Below are 15,992 nucleotides of genomic sequence, written 5' to 3'. Positions count from 1 at the left end.
GTCAGAGTTACTCTACATTGGTCAGAGTTACTCTACAGTGGTCAGAGTTACTCTACAGTGGTCAGAGTTACACTACAGTGGTCAGAATTACTCTACATTGGTCAGAGTTACTCTACAGGGTCATACAGATGTTTTCAAAGATGGGTTCCACTCAGGAACAGGCTTTGCAAGGGTCGATCAATGAAGTTAAGCACTCGTTCTGTGCATCAGGTGCAGAACCTGGCTTCAATAAACAGATGCATGAGTGCTGCAAGCATTGCTTTAAAGGTTGCAGAAGTAGAAGGTCAGCTTGTCAGTGCTCAAGCATTGCTTTAAAGGTTGCAGAAGTAGAAGGTCAGCTTGTCAGTGCTCAGACCATACGCCGCACACTGCAACAAGTCGGTTTGCATAGGCGTCGTCCCAGAAGGAAGCCTTATCTGAAGCTGGCTCACAAAAAAGCCCACAAACAGTTTGCTGAAGACAACCAAGAGCATGAATTACTGGAACCATATCCTGTGGTCTGATGAGACTATAAGATAAACTTGTTTGGCTCAGATGGTGTCCAGTATGTGTGTCGATGCCCTGGTGAGGAGTACCAAGAAAATTGTGTCTTGTCTACAGTCAATCATGCTGGTGGTAGCATCATGGTCTGGGGCTGCATGAGTGCTGCTGGTTCTGGGGAGCTGCAGTTCATTGAGGGAAACATGAATTCCATTATGTACTGTACATTCTGAAATAGCACATGATGCCTTCCCTCAGAAACTAGGCCGAACGGCAGTTTTCCAACATGATAATGATCCCAAACACACCACCAAGATGACAACTGCCTTGCTGAGGAAGCTGAAGCTGAAGATGAAGGTGATGGGGTGGCCAAGTATGTCTCCAAACCTGAACCCTATTAAGCACCTGTGGGGCATCCTCAAGCGTAAGGTGGAGAAGCACCATGTGTCTAACGTCCAGCAGCTCCGTGAGTATCTCAGCAACAACCTGCAGCTCTGGTCAATTACATACACAGGATGATTAAGGCAGTGCCAGATAACAATGATGCTAACACAATATATTGACACTTTGGACAAGTTCACTTTTGTTGCCAGCTGTTTTGACAATAATGGCTGTATGTTGAGTTATTTTCAGAGTACAGTAAATGTATACTGCTATACAAGCTAGACATCCAAGTTTCATTTCTATAGTATTGTCCCATGAGAAGATATAAATATTAAAATAATATGTAGCTACTTTTGTCTCATCACAACTTTTTCATGATGAAAAGGAAACTAAGATCACTCATATGTTTATTTGGCAAATACTGAATCCTCACTATCACTTATAGAGCACGTTTAAAATTCAATTCAATGCAGCTGACAAGAGTTACAGCAAGGATCATATATGCAGATGTTTTTTACAGCGAGCTCCTCTTGAAGAACGGCATGAACACACAGAGAGAGAGTGAGGCATGTCCTCCAGGCACTGAAACACACAGCCTCTGCTGTCTCTCGCAGCCTTCACTCCTACATCTCCGCTCCTGTCTGGACCTGCTCTGAATGTATCATTGCAGAAAGCCATGAAATAATTTGAGATGATACTGCCAGTTTAAATGACTAAAGCATGCCATCACAGTCATTATGACATCAATCTTTCCTCTAACTCCAATGTACATTTACTTCAAACAAAAGAGAGAGAGAGAGAGAGAGAGACTGGGGAGGGAATGTGTAAACATTCAGTTTATAGTGCAAACTAGAACACACAGATTGCCTAAAAAAAACTGTTACATATGCATTTTACATCGATTTGCGAATGATTGTCCACCTGTTCTGCTAAGCTGTCAGCACAACTAATACTTAAAATCATCAGTGAGGATGATGGGTATCCTTTAAAATGACCATCTACAAATGTATCCTGTAATGCACAAATGGAATGTGCAGGATTTCTATTGGAATTTCATAATCATAATTTGGAACCAGTCCTGCAGGATTTCTCAGGATTAAAAAAGAATCCTCTAAAATTACACCCTACTAAATGGAGTGTAATTGCATTTTCTTTTTTAGAATTGCAGTTTTTCAGAGTTGTGTTGAAGGACCAGGATCTTCAGCTTCACTCCTGCAGTTTAATTCCAACACAGATAATTTTTTACTTAATTCAGTTTGTCACAATACTATAACATCTCTAAAATGAAGCATTGGTAAAACACGCTTTTAAGCAATATTTACCATCAGGTCATTTTTAATAGAGATCATATATACGCTCTTAAAAATAAAGTTTCCAAAAGGGTGTTTTTGCAGTGATGCCATAGAAGATCCATTTTTGTTTCCCCAAAGAACCTTTCAGTAAAAAGTTCTTAAAATAACCATTTTGAAGAACATTTTAAAATCCTTTTTTGACTTTAAAGAACCTTTTCTGCATTTGAAAGGTTCCATTGATGTTCAAGGTTCTTCATAGAACCATTGATGCCAATAGATAACATTTATTTTTAAGAGTGTATGCAAATAAAAAAAAAAAAACATCTAATGATCTAATGATTCAAAAACATTCATGTTTATTTAAATCAGATATTTCTGGTTAAATTATGGTATACCGCAGCAATCATTTGGATATGTATATCTGAACTAAATATATTAAATACCTTCTCAGTTTTACAGCATTGGAAACTGGATAAAAAATTTGGCAAGACAAACTTTAGGTTGAGTCAGTTTTCCACCAGACCCAAAAGTATGTTTATTGGGTAATTACACCAACTCCAATATTACGCAAGATTATGCCATAAGACTCACAGAAATTTTGCTAATAATTGCTAAGAAGTGCATCGCAATTAAGTGGAAATCTGATACTGTTATTCCCATAAATCTATGGTTATCTGAGGTTAATAACTGTGTACCATTGGAAAAATTAACATACTGGTTAAGAAAAGTAAAGTATTTCATAAAATTTGGCAACCCTTTTTCCGCTATATGGAAGAAAATTCAATAGACTGGATGGATTCTCTTTTTGAGTGAGGTTTTATACTTTAATATTTACAATATCCTGTATATCACATTGTACTGTATTGTTTAGTTTTTGATGTTTTGATTTTTCTCTGTCTTGTCTTGTGTAACAAGTTGTGTAAGATTTTTGTTTTTTTTGTTTTTCCTTTTGTTTATATAACAGTTCAAAAGTAAAAATAAAATACCCCCCCCCCAAAAAAAAACCTTTAAGTTGGAAAAAGTTGTTAACATGTTTCTAACCTAATTAGCATGTCGTTAGTATGTTGTTAGCATTGTTAACATGTTTCTAGCATGATTATCAAGTTATTAGCATGTTACTAGCATGATTAACATGTTGCTAGCATTATGTTAGCATTTGTAGCATGTTGTTAGCATGATTAGGAAGTTACTAGCATGTTTCTAGCATGATTAACATGTTGTTACCATGTTAAGATATTTCTAACCTAATTAGCATGTTGTTAGCATGTTTCTAGCATTGTTAACATGCTTCTAGCATGATTAGCAAGTTATTAGCATATTACTAGCATGATTAGCATGTTGCTAGCATTATGTTACCATTAGTAGCATGTTGTTAGCATGATTAGCAAGTTACTAGCATGTTTCTAGCATAATTAGCATGTTGTTAACATGTTTCTAACATGATTAGCATGTTGCTAGCATTATGTTAACATTAGTAGCATGTTGTTAGCATTATTAGCAAGTTACTAGCATGTTTTTTAGCATAATTAACATGTTGTTAACATGTTTCTAGCATGATTACTAACATGATTCTAGTTGCTAGGCTTGGATAGGTAAGTGGCTCATTTGAACATTAGTCAATGTAAGTCTATGGGATTTTTCCCGGTTTTAATCGTCATTTTTAGGAAAACCTTAAGTCGGATCAGTTAGAAAAGATACAGCAACAGAAGTCAGATCAGTCTGAAGATCTGGCTTGAGTTTGGAGTTTGTAGAGTTAAATCTCTAGAAGGAGCAGCAGTCAGAATTTTTAGTCTCAGAAGAACAATATTAACTAAGTTTAAATAGCATTTCAGTAAATTGTCTTTCTCAAGCCAACCTAATGATGGAAATAAGTAGTGCTCCTATTTGCGACTATTATTAATCAAAAGACCTTACTAAGGTTGTTCAGGATTGGAGCTAAAATGTACACTGGACAGAACAGACTGGAAGAGTCCTGCCATATGATCGATCTTGATTTTTAATAGATGTTCATTTTAATCCCATTAAGATCCTTTAAAACTAATTTATGCCAGAATTTCCATTAGCAATCCAATATGCAGAGCAAATTTAAAACAATCTGTTATTATTTTCTTGGTAGTTCACAGTATTTATTTGTCATAGTAGCTGTAAATGCAATCAGTGCTACCAGTTGTATTCTTAGCTTGAATCATGTTTGTGAGACAAAAAGTCCAACAAGACAGTCCATTTTTTCCTGTATATTAAGGCAGTGTTGACACAGTAAACATGTCTTTAATTCAACAACAGTAATCTGGACTAAGACGTGCTGCTGTTGTCACAACACTGTTGATCTGCACATGTGGTCATTAAGCCAGAGGACATGAAAGACATACAGCAGCTTCAAAGAGGACGATTCATCACCATTTGCCAGCACTAATACGCTAGCTGCAGATCAGCAGTTATTTGCTTTATAAAGATATCTATTCATTAAGATGCAGAGAGCGGCTTTTACAAACTGTAAAAAGTGGAGATTTGCAGCTCTTCCGCCTCATCAGGTACTTAATAAAAGATTTTTATTGATGCAATCCCAATTATATTTTTGACTTAAAGGAGAAGTCCACTTCCAGAACAAAAAAATTACAGATAATTTACTCACTCCCTTGTCATCCAAGATGTTTATATCTTTCTTTCTTCAGTCAATGAGAAATTATGTTTCTTGAGGAAAACATTTCAGGATTTCTCTCCATATAATGGATTTCAATGGTGCCTGCTGTCACAATTCTGTCAGTTTATGTCATTGGTTTCTCCCGTTGTCTCCCCCTGTTGATCTGTGTACTTTGGTTTAACCCTCTAGGGCGTCATCCCCGTCACCTGTGTCTAATCAGTAATCACCCTTTATAAGTCAGTCTTTGTTTTCAGTCTCTTGTCTGTCCTTAATGTTATCACAACGTGTGTGGAAGTTCTCTGTGTTCCTGCCTGTTTCATCTTGAAGATTTATAATAAATATATTGTTTGTTTTGTATCTCGTCTCACGTCTCGTTCGTCCAGCACGCCACCATAACAGAAGGACCGACCAAAACAGTTCACGGCATTTTCCCCTGCGTTTTGTTTTTTCGTTTTTCTCAGTGTTATGTCTCTTATTGTTCGGGGAGAGGGTTTTTTTTCTTTTTCTCTCTCTCTATTATCTCACAGAGCCTGTGGTTGGATCGCGCTGTTGTCAATCATCAATCCTGAGTAACACCTGAAGGACCAATCAGACGTCAATGGGCGCGTATAAAGACGCGGATGTGACGTGAGATCGGGGGAGCGATTGCTTTTCATTTGTTTGCTCTCCCACGTTTGCTTGTCTTGCTCTCGTTTTGTTATTTCTGCTGAATTTGAATTATCGTGTGTTTGAGTTTGCTCTTGTTAAACTTTACTCTTGTTTTGATTATCCATTTGGACGCGTTTGCGCTGTGACTCGACTCTCAGTCCTACCTCGACACATGGTGATGGGACCAGCTCAGCATGTCACGTGACTTACATCTTACTACACGCAGGGTAAAGTTGTCTAGACACACTAGTTATCGAGCGGATGCCCATCTTTGTATTTATGTTTGTGAGTCAGAGTAGTCAGTGGCGTTTTACGCTGAAGATGTTATTTTCTTTCATTTCTTTTGTTTAGTTTAGTCTTGATTTGGGGCTAGTTAGAGGATTTATGTTTTATTATTTTCTTTCTTTTAGCACCGCTCTTGTCCCTCACTTTTGTTGTCTTTCACTTGTATATAATTTGTAAATAGATTATCGTTGGATTTCTTGAAGGTATCTTGGGTTTATTGTTTATATGATTAATTGATATTATTCTTATTGAGAGCTATGTAAGTGTATAACAGAGAATCTCACTAAACGTAAAGTCTGAATCCGATTGTCTCTGTCTGTTCTTTATTAGTTACACACATCCACACTTCCAAAGCAGAGAAAAGTACTGAGCTTGATTGTTCTTTTTTATCTATTTAAATGTTACCTCCCAAAACCCTAGATGCCAAAATTAGGGAGTCGTAACACTCAGTGTTTGTTTTGTTGTTTTCTTTATGGATAACCCTGCCGTTCTCATTATTCTCCTGGAGCAAGGGAACCGTTCTCTCGAGGACCACACCAGAGACTTTGTGCAACTCATACCACTCACACACTACCCGGACAGCTGCCTGTGCACGTTTTACCGTGCTGGACTAAACATTGCCACCAAAGCGCAGCTGTCCGGGGAGGACCCTCGAGAGGACATCGCCGATTACATCGTGTCGGTGCTGGCGTCCTGTGAATCTTCTTGGACTATCGGCATCGTCGAGGAGGACGTCAGCCCCACTCAAGACCCAGAGCCCAGCCCACCATCGCCCCGACAAGCGGAGCGTGAGCCCGAGCCCACCGCGGAGGAGGAACCTGATCCCCGAGCGACAGAGCCAGAGTCCTGTACATCCGACCAGGTGCGAGAGCCGGCCACTACATCCGCGATGGTGGATGTGGAGCAAGTGAGGGCTATGGAGAGCCCTGCCCACTGCACCACCGCTGAGGGTGAGATGGACAATAACTCTGGGGACTTAATTGACTTCTGTTCTGAAGGTATGGACGATAATTCTGGTGATTTAATAGACTTCAATACCGAATTATCGATCTGTCATGATCAATCTGCCTGTCCCCCCCCCTGTCCCCCCCCCCCCCTCTTCTGCCTATGTCTCCGTATGAATGGCCACCGCTGTCCCCTGACAGCCCCTCTGCTCACCCTCAGCCCACCACCTGTGCAGTGGGCTCGCCGCGGGTCTGCCAGTTTCCATCGGCGTCCGGGCTGGAGGATCCCTCAGCTCCGCCTCCAGCCTCAGAGTCCAGAACTCCGCCTCGGCCCTCCAACCCTGCGGCTCCACCACGGCTCTCAACGCCCTCATCTCCACCGTTGCCCGTCGGTCCACCAGCTCCACCAGGCTCCATCGTCTCCCCCGGCTCCACCCTGGTCAGTCGTCGTCCCTTCGTCACCTCAGGACTCTGCTCCTCCGGCTGTGCCTCATCACGCCGTCCCACCGGCTCCTACAGACTCCTCCCTCCCTCCGGCAGAGCCTCCATCCTCTGTCGCTCCGGCTCCGCCGCGGACCTCCGGAACTCCGCCTCCGCCTCGGTCGCCAGAGCCTACAGTTCCACCTTGGCCCTCCAGATCCACGGTGTCGCCCTGGATCTTCGGCTCTCCATCTCTGCCTCGGGCTCCTCTGCCAGCTGCTCCGCCTCTGTCGGTCGGCCCCCTGGAGTCGTCAGCCTCTCCTCCACCATGGCTCCTCCCTCCGTCGGCTCCACCATGGGTCGACATCACAGCTGCACTCTGGGTCTGGCTCAACCTCTCCTGCTCCGGGTCCCTCCTGTGTCCTACCTAGCTCCTCCCACCATCGTCGCCCCCTTGGACAGTCGTGTCGGCCACTTGGACTTTTGTTTTGGTCCCCCTCCTGGGGTTGCATCCTCCGCCAAAGCCTCCTCCATTATGGACTTTACTTTTCTGGTTTTCCGCCCCTCTTGTCTGTTCTGTTTTTTGTTTTCTACGGCGCGAGGACGCGCCTATTCGGAGGGGCGTAATGTCACAGTTCTGTCAGTTTGTCATTGGTTTCTCCCGTTGTCTCCCCCTGTTGATCTGTGTACTTTGGTTTAACCCTCGTTAGCGTCATCCCCGTCACCTGTGCCTAATCAGTAATCACCCTTTATAAGTCAGTCTTTGTTTTCAGTCTCTTGTCGGTCCTTAATGTTATCACAACGTGTGTGGAAGTTCTCTGTGTTCCTGCCTGTTCCTGCCTGTTTCATCTTGAAGATTTATATTAAATATATTGTTTGTTTTGTATCTCGTCTCATGTCTCGTTCGTCCAGCACGCCACCGTAACACCTGCAAGTTTGAACTTCCAAAATGTATCTTAAATGGAGCTTGAATTGATGAAGAAGGGTCATTTTTAAAACAAATATACTATATACTTTTTAACCTCAAACGCTCATCTTGTTTAAGTCTGCGTGAACTGTTTTTTTCAGGTTCACTACGGTTTATGTTAGGGTATGTCAAAAAACTCCTGTCTCATTTTCTTCTTCAAAGTCAAAATTTGCCAAGATGGCCGCCAAGCCTGAATCCCTGGCCAAGATGGCCGTTGTTCCTGACTCCCTGGCCAAGATGGCCGCCAAGCCTGAATCCCTGGCCAAGATGGCCGCCAAGTCTGAATCCCTGGCCAAGATGGCCGTTGTTCCTGAGTCCCTGGCCAAGATGGCCGCCAAGCCTGAGTCCCCGGCCAAGATGGCCACCAAGCCTGAATCTGCACCCAAGATGGCTACCGTCAAGTCAGAATCTCCGCTGGTTCCGCCCAGTCTCCCAGAGTCTTCGCTGGTTCCGCCCAGCCCTCCAGTGACCGCGCCGCCAGAGCGCCCTCCAGTGACCGCGCCGCCAGAGCGCCCTCCAGTGACCGCGCCGCCAGAGCGCCCTCCAGTGACCGCGCCGCCAGAGCGTCCTCCAGTGACCGCTCGCCCAGAGCTTGCTCCTTCAGAGTCTCCGCTGGAGACGCCCAGCCCTCCTGAATCTCCGCTGGGGTCGTCCAGCCGTCCAGAGCCCGCTCCTCAAGAGCGCCGTCCAGAGCCCGCTCCTCAAGAGCGCCGTCCAGAGCCCGCTCCTCAAGAGCCAGCGCGCCCTCCAGAGCCGGAGCTCTCTCCTGCGCGCCGTCCAGAGCCGGAGCTCTCTCCTGCGCGCCGTCCAGAGCCGGAGCTCTCTCCTGCGCGCCCCTCCGTGCTCTCCTGGGTGGACTATACCCTAGGTTCCCCCAAGAAAATTTTGGGGGGGGGGCTACTCCCCTGATCAGCCATGGCCACCTGGACTGTTGATCCGGCCATGGCAACCTGGACTGTTTACCCGGCCATGGCCACCTGGACTGTTTACTCGGCCATGGCTTCCTGAGCCCCCAGATCCGCCATGGCCACCTGGACTGTTTACTCGGCCATGGCTTCCTGAGCCCCCAGATCCGCCTTGGCCACCTGGACTGTTAACCCGGCCATGGCCTCCTGAACTGTTTACTCGGCCATGGCTTCCTGAGCCCCCAGATCCGCCATGGCCACCTGGACTGTTAACCCGGCCATGGCCTCCTGAACTGTTAACCCGGCCATGGCCTCCTGAACCGTTTACTCGGCCATGGCTTCCTGAGCCCCCAGATCCGCCATGGCCTCCTGGACTGTTTACTCGGCCATGGCTTCCTGAGCCCCCAGATCTACCATGGCCTCCTGGACTGTTTATCCGGCCATGGCCCCCTGAGCTTCCTGACACGCCATGGCCACCTGAGCTCCCTGATCCGCCCTGGAGACCACCTCTGTATCCTGTGTCCTCTGTGTCCCTACCTAGCGGTCTCCAGGGCACCCACCCTCCCTCCCCTTTGGATGTTATTAGGCGCGAGACGCGCCTTCGGGGGGGGGGTAATGTCAGGAATATGTCTGTGTTTTGTCCTGTTCTGTCATGTTTTCCAAGTGTTTTCCCCCCATGTTTCTAGTTCACTTGGTTTAGTCCTTGTTCTCCCCCTTTTGGTTTAGTCCTTTTGGTTTAGTCTTGCCCATATTTGTATTTCCCCCTCGTCATCTCGTTATCTTGTTTGTGACCACGCCCATGTTTCTGTGTATAAAGTCTGTGTCTGCTCACTCCCCAGTGTCCGTCGATGTATTGTTACATGCGTTCATTGCTTGCTCCCGGTTTTTGTTTGTTTGTATTTAGTTTCAGTGTTTTGTTTAAATAAACTGTTTATATTAATTTAATCCGGTTCTCCTGCTTCATCTCCACTCCTCCACTTTTTTCTAATAATTTTCACAATATTAAACAAAAAATAATACAAAAAAAAGGAAGTGAGGCCAAGTATGGTGACCCATACTAGGAATTTGTGCTCTGCATTTAACCCATCCAAGTGCACACACACAGTAGTGAACACACACACCCGGAGCAGTGGGCAGCCATTGCTGCGGCGCCCGGGGAGCAGTTGGGGGATCGGTGCCTTGCTCAAGGGAGGCACCGAGGTATTGAGAGTGGAGAGAGTGCTGTACATTCACTCCCCCCGCCTACAATCCCTGCTGGACCTGAGACTCGAACCTGCAACCTTTGGGTTACAAGTCCGACTCTCTAACCATTAGGCCACAGCTGCTCCCAAATGTGCACTGTTTCTCACACTGGTGTGCCTTAGTGTTTAATCAGGAAGTTTGCTTTTAAATGTTTTAATTTTGTACAAAATTGCAATTTTTTCACAGTGTACTCAATCAAATATGAACAAATATGAAAACTGTGTCTGCTTTAGTGTCCTTCTCAAAAAATTTGCATATTGTGATAAAGTTCATTATTTTCTGTAATGTACTGATAAACATTAGACTTTCATATATTTTAGATTCATTAAAACACAACTGAAGTAGTTCAAGCCTTTTATTGTTTTAATATTGATGATTTTTGCATACAGCTCATGAAAACCCCAAAAAATTAGCATATTTCATCCGACCAATAAAAGAAAAGTGTTTTTAATACAAAAAAGTCAACCTTCAAATAATTATGTTCAGTTATGCACTCAATACTTGGTCGGGAATCCTTTTGCAGAAATGACTGCTTCAATGCGGCGTGGCATGGAGGCAATCAGCCTGTGGCACTGCTGAGGTGTTATGGAGGCCCAGGATGCTTCGATAGCGGCCTTAAGCTCATCCAGAGTGTTGGGTCTTGCGTCTCTCAACTTTCTCTTCACAATATCCCACAGATTCTCTATGGGGTTCAGGTCAGGAGAGTTGGCAGGCCAATTGAGCACAGTAATACCATGATCAGTAAACCATTTACCAGTGGTTTTGGCACTGTGAGCAGGTGCCAGGTCGTGCTGAAAAATGAAATCTTCATCTCCATAAAGCTTTTCAGCAGATGGAAGCATGAAGTGCTCCAAAATCTCCTGATAGCTAGCTGCATTGACCCTGCCCTTGATAAAACACAGTGGACCAACACCAGCAGCTGACATGGCACCCCAGACCATCACTGACTGTGGTTACTTGACACTGGACTTCAGGCATTTTGGCATTTCCCTCTCTCCAGTCTTCCTCCAGACTCTGGCACCTTGATTTCCAAATGACATGCAAAATTGCTTTCATCCGAAAAAAGTACTTTGGACCACTGAGCAACAGTCCAGTGCTGCTTCTCTGTAGCCCAGGTCAGGCGCTTCTGCCGCTGTTTCTGGTTCAAAAGTGGCTTGACCTGGCGCCTGTACACGGTGGCTCTGGATGTTTCTACTCCAGACTCAGTCCACTGCAGGTCCCCCAAGGTCTGGAATCGGTCCTTCTCCACAATCTTCCTCAGGGTCCGGTCACCTCTTCTCGTTGTGCACAGTTTTCTGCCACACTTTTTCCTTCCCACAGACTTCCCACTGAGGTGCCTTGATACAGCACTCTGGGAACAGCCTATTCATTCAGAAATTTCTTTCTGTGTCTTACCCTCTTGCTTGAGGGTGTCAATGATGGCCTTCTGGACAGCAGTCAGGTCGGCAGTCTTACCCATGATTGCGGTTTTGAGTAATGAACCAGGCTGGGAGTTTTTAAAAGCCTCAGGAATCTTTTGCAGGTGTTTAGAGTTAATTAGTTGATTCAGATGATTAGGTTAATAGCTCGTTTAGAGAACCTTTTCATGATATGCTAATTTTTTGAGATAGGAATTTTGGGTTTTCATGAGCTGTATGCCAAAATCATCAATATTAAAACAATAAAAGGCTTGAACTACTTCAGTTGTGTGTAATGAATCTAAAATATATGAAAGTCTAATGTTTATCAGTACATTACAGAAAATAATTAACTTTATCACAATATGCTAATTTTTTGAGAGGGACCTGTATTATCACCAAATGTTAGATTCATTCTTTTTGTCAACTTGTTTTCTTTCATTTAGGACTGGTTTTGTGTTTCTATTTGCATCTGATTAATCAAAGGCCTCATTTATTCCGAAAGTAGGCACCTCCTTTTTTGAGTGAAAAAAGCATTTTTTATAAATAATTTTTACAATAATTGATAAGAAATTATGAATATTTGTTTCTCACACCAAAGTCAGGAAGTTTGAGTCCAATGCGATAACATTAACTAGTATTTTCAGGAAAAAGAAAATCTTTTCCGGGTCAATTTGACCCGAACACAACCATGGGGTTTGTGTCAGAAATTCACACCCAAAGAGAAAATGGGATCATTTCTCAAAGGCTTTTGTTTGCGTTTTCCACATGGAGTTATTTCAAACACGTGAAGTTTGCAGTAATCGTTTCTCAGATGGCATTAAAGCTGGAGGGGCGCATGAGGGACCACCATACCCCACACCGAACCACACAGCACAAGATGAAAAGTATCATATGGGACTCCACGATTTGTACCAATCCCAGAACAAGAATTCTCGCATGATCTTCAAAGGCAATTGTTACTTAAGTTCACTCACAAATCCATCTCCCCATATCGCAAACAGTCTTGCGAAATACAGACCTAAAGGGGAAGCTTTTTTTTTCTCCTCAACAATATCAGCTTTGCTTGCCTGAGAGCTGCAACTTTACAAGTCTAATCTAAGCGTCTAGTAATGTTCCCTGTGGGGTTTCTGAAGCTTTGAACCTTTTGGAAAGGTTACAGGCAAAGAGAAGCTGTCAAAAACAACAGTTCGTATCCCATAACACAGAGGACGCGGACGCGTTGCCGGTGGATGTCAGATATTACCATACCATATTTCCTGCAGAAGTCAGAAACACACCTATTCCACTTATTGTACGGATTGCACATGTATGAAGAGCAGAGGAAATCTGCTTTGCAATTTGCAGCACTCCTCTAAGGTGCATGTGCATGTCTCAACCAGATGAAAAACAAACGTATGACTGATGGAATTATGTGTTGGGTGATTTATAGACAGGCAGCGGGTGCAAAACACACTTTTCTTCTCTCTCTTCACTACATGCAATTACTGCTGTTATTATTATCTTTGGACTACTGATAGTTTGTGGTTTTTACCCTCAATTTGACTGAAAAATGGTCCGATCAACATTTACTGTTCATTATAATCAACGAGGACTGTGTAAAGCGAGACCAAGCATTGTGGAAAAGCATGTCTGTTTAAAGTTCAGCTCTGACGTCTGTCCCTGCGGTCCAATGATTGGAGAATGTACCAAATCAATCTCAATATGTGGCCTATTAAAATATATTAAAACTTAATCTCAAACCGATATCATGATGTGTCAGTATCCATAGAGTTGGAAAAATCAGTCTGCGGTCTGATATTTCTCAAAATTTCTCATTAAATTCAACCAAAATTCAATGATCTGTCAGTTCTGAGCTTTGCTATCCAAATTCATCACTGCAAAAATGCTTTTCTTACTTAGATTTTTTTCTTGTTTCCAGTCAAAATATCAAAAAATTATTTTTGTTTTCAGAAAAAAACAAGTCAAATTTAATTGCATTTTTGCTTGAAACAAGCCAAATAATCTGCCAATGGGGTAAGCAAAATAATCTTGCTTTTTTGTTTGAAATAAGATTTTTGGCAGATTATTTAGCTTGTTTTAAGCAAAAACTCACTTGTCTGAAAACAAGACAATAATTTTTACTCGTCTAGAAAATCCTTCTTGATTTAAGAATTTTTAGATATTTTGGCTGGAAACAAGACAACAAATCTAAGTAAGAAAAGCATTTTTTGTACATGATGTAGCCAACTGACTTCCAGCACTGCAAAATTGCTTTTCTTACTTAGATTTGTTGTCTTGTTTCCAGACAAAATATCTAAAAAATTCTTAAATTAAGAAGGATTTTCTATACAAGTAAAAATTATTTTCTTGTTTTCAAAAAATTAAGTGAGTTTTTGCTTAAAACAAGCTAAATAATCTGCCAAAAATCTTATTTCAAACAAAAAAACAAGATTATTTTTTTTACCCCATTGGCAGATTATTTTGCTTGTTTCAAGCAAAAATGCATTTAAATTTGACTTGTTTTTACTGAAAACAATACTTCCTGATTTAATTTTTTTGATATTTTGTCTGGAAACAAGCAAAAAATCTAAGTAAGAAAAGCATTTTTGCAGTGATAAATATGGATAGCAAAGCTCAGAACTGACAGATCATTCAATTTTGGTTTAATTTATTGAGAAATTTTGAGAAATATCAGACCGCAGACTGGTTTTTGGTCATGACATCGGTTTAAGATTAAGTTTTAATATATTACACAAGTTTGACAGTGTCTGCTTTGGCAGTGAAAAAGTGATGTTTATGTACAAACACAGCTGTGAATTTAATTGCGATCTAGGTGATAATTTTTACTACCCTTTGGCAATTGACTACAACACAGTTACAAACAGAAGCTTGAGTTTTGATGATTAATATGTGACCCTGGACCAAAAAAACAGTCATAAGGGTAATTTTTTTAAAGCTTAAGATCTATACATAATCTCAAAGCTGATTTAAATCAATGCATGGTTTGTTAGAATAGGACAATAGTTGGTTGAGATGCAACTATTTGAAAATCTGCAATCTGAGCAAAAAAGTTTTTTAAAGTTGTCCAAATGAAGTTCTTAGCAATGCATATTACTAATCAAACATTAAGTTTTGATATATTTACGCTAGAAAATGAACAAAATATCTTCATGGAACATGATTTTTGCTTAATATGCTAATGATTTTTCTATCCTAAAGAAAATCAATAATTTTGACCCATGCAACGTATTTTTGACTGGTTTTGTGGTCCAGAGTCACATATTTCTAATTCAATGATGAATTGCCTTTAACTGAAAATTGAGTGTTTGCTCTTGACCTTTGCATTATTGACACACTATTTACCTATTTAACACTGTAAAGCTGCTTTGACATAATCTGTATTGTTAAAGGTGCTTTATAAATAAAGGTGACTTCTTAATTGTGGTAATTTCTGTGTATGAGTGTGTTTTTAAGAAAGCTATGTGAATGCTATCACATGTAAGCGCTAATGGGCGAGCTGACTACCTAAGTGACTGACTGACATTTCGCAGCAGGCAATGGAGTTGTTTAGCAACTAGTAGCAAAGGTCTGAATGAAAGAAATGTCAAAGTCATCAATCACCTGACAGCTCCAGCTCCGCCCACTTAAGCAAGTCATCACCATAACACTGACTGCGCTCATCAATTACATGAGGAGCCCAGAATTACTGTCCAAAACCAAGCATTTGTAGGTGTTGCTGTTGTGTAATGTTTATTTAGCCTGAATTCCTCAGCAAGACGAAATGTGCCAGTATCACTAACACTACTAACAAAAAACACATATTCTGAAGGAAACGTAAGTGATGTCTGTGCAAAACTTGTGCGACGTTAGGGTGTTTTAACTTTAATTTTAAGTGTTTTAGTGCAGTGCAGATGAGCCCAAACACAACATTCGACTATTCTGGACCACAAAACCAGTCTGAAGTATCACAGATATATTTGTAGCAATAGCCAATTCATTGCATGGGTCAAAATTATCGATTTTATGCAAAAAAATCATTAGGATATTAAGTAAAGATCATGTTCCATGAAGATATTTTGTACATTTCCTACTGTAAATATATAAAAACTTAATTTTTAATTAGTAATATGCATTGCTAAGAACTTCATTTGGACAACTTTAAAGGCGATTTTCTCAATATTTAGATTTTTTTGCACCCTCAGATTTTCTTATACACACTTAAAAATAAAGGCTCCAGTGGTGTTTTTGTGGTAATGCCATAGAAGAACCATTATTGGTTCCCCAAAGAACCTTTTTAGTGAATAGTTCCTTTATATTAGAACCTTTTTCAAATATAAAGAACCTTTTCTGCATTTGAAAGATTCCAAGGTTCTTCATAGAACCATCAATGCCAATAAAGAACCTT

The sequence above is a fragment of the Garra rufa genome, chromosome 18 (assembly GCF_049309525.1).
Source record: "Garra rufa chromosome 18, GarRuf1.0, whole genome shotgun sequence".
Lineage (NCBI taxonomy): Eukaryota > Metazoa > Chordata > Actinopteri > Cypriniformes > Cyprinidae > Garra > Garra rufa.
The sequence above is the reverse complement of the archived record's forward strand: the minus strand, read 5'-3'. Positions refer to the sequence as shown.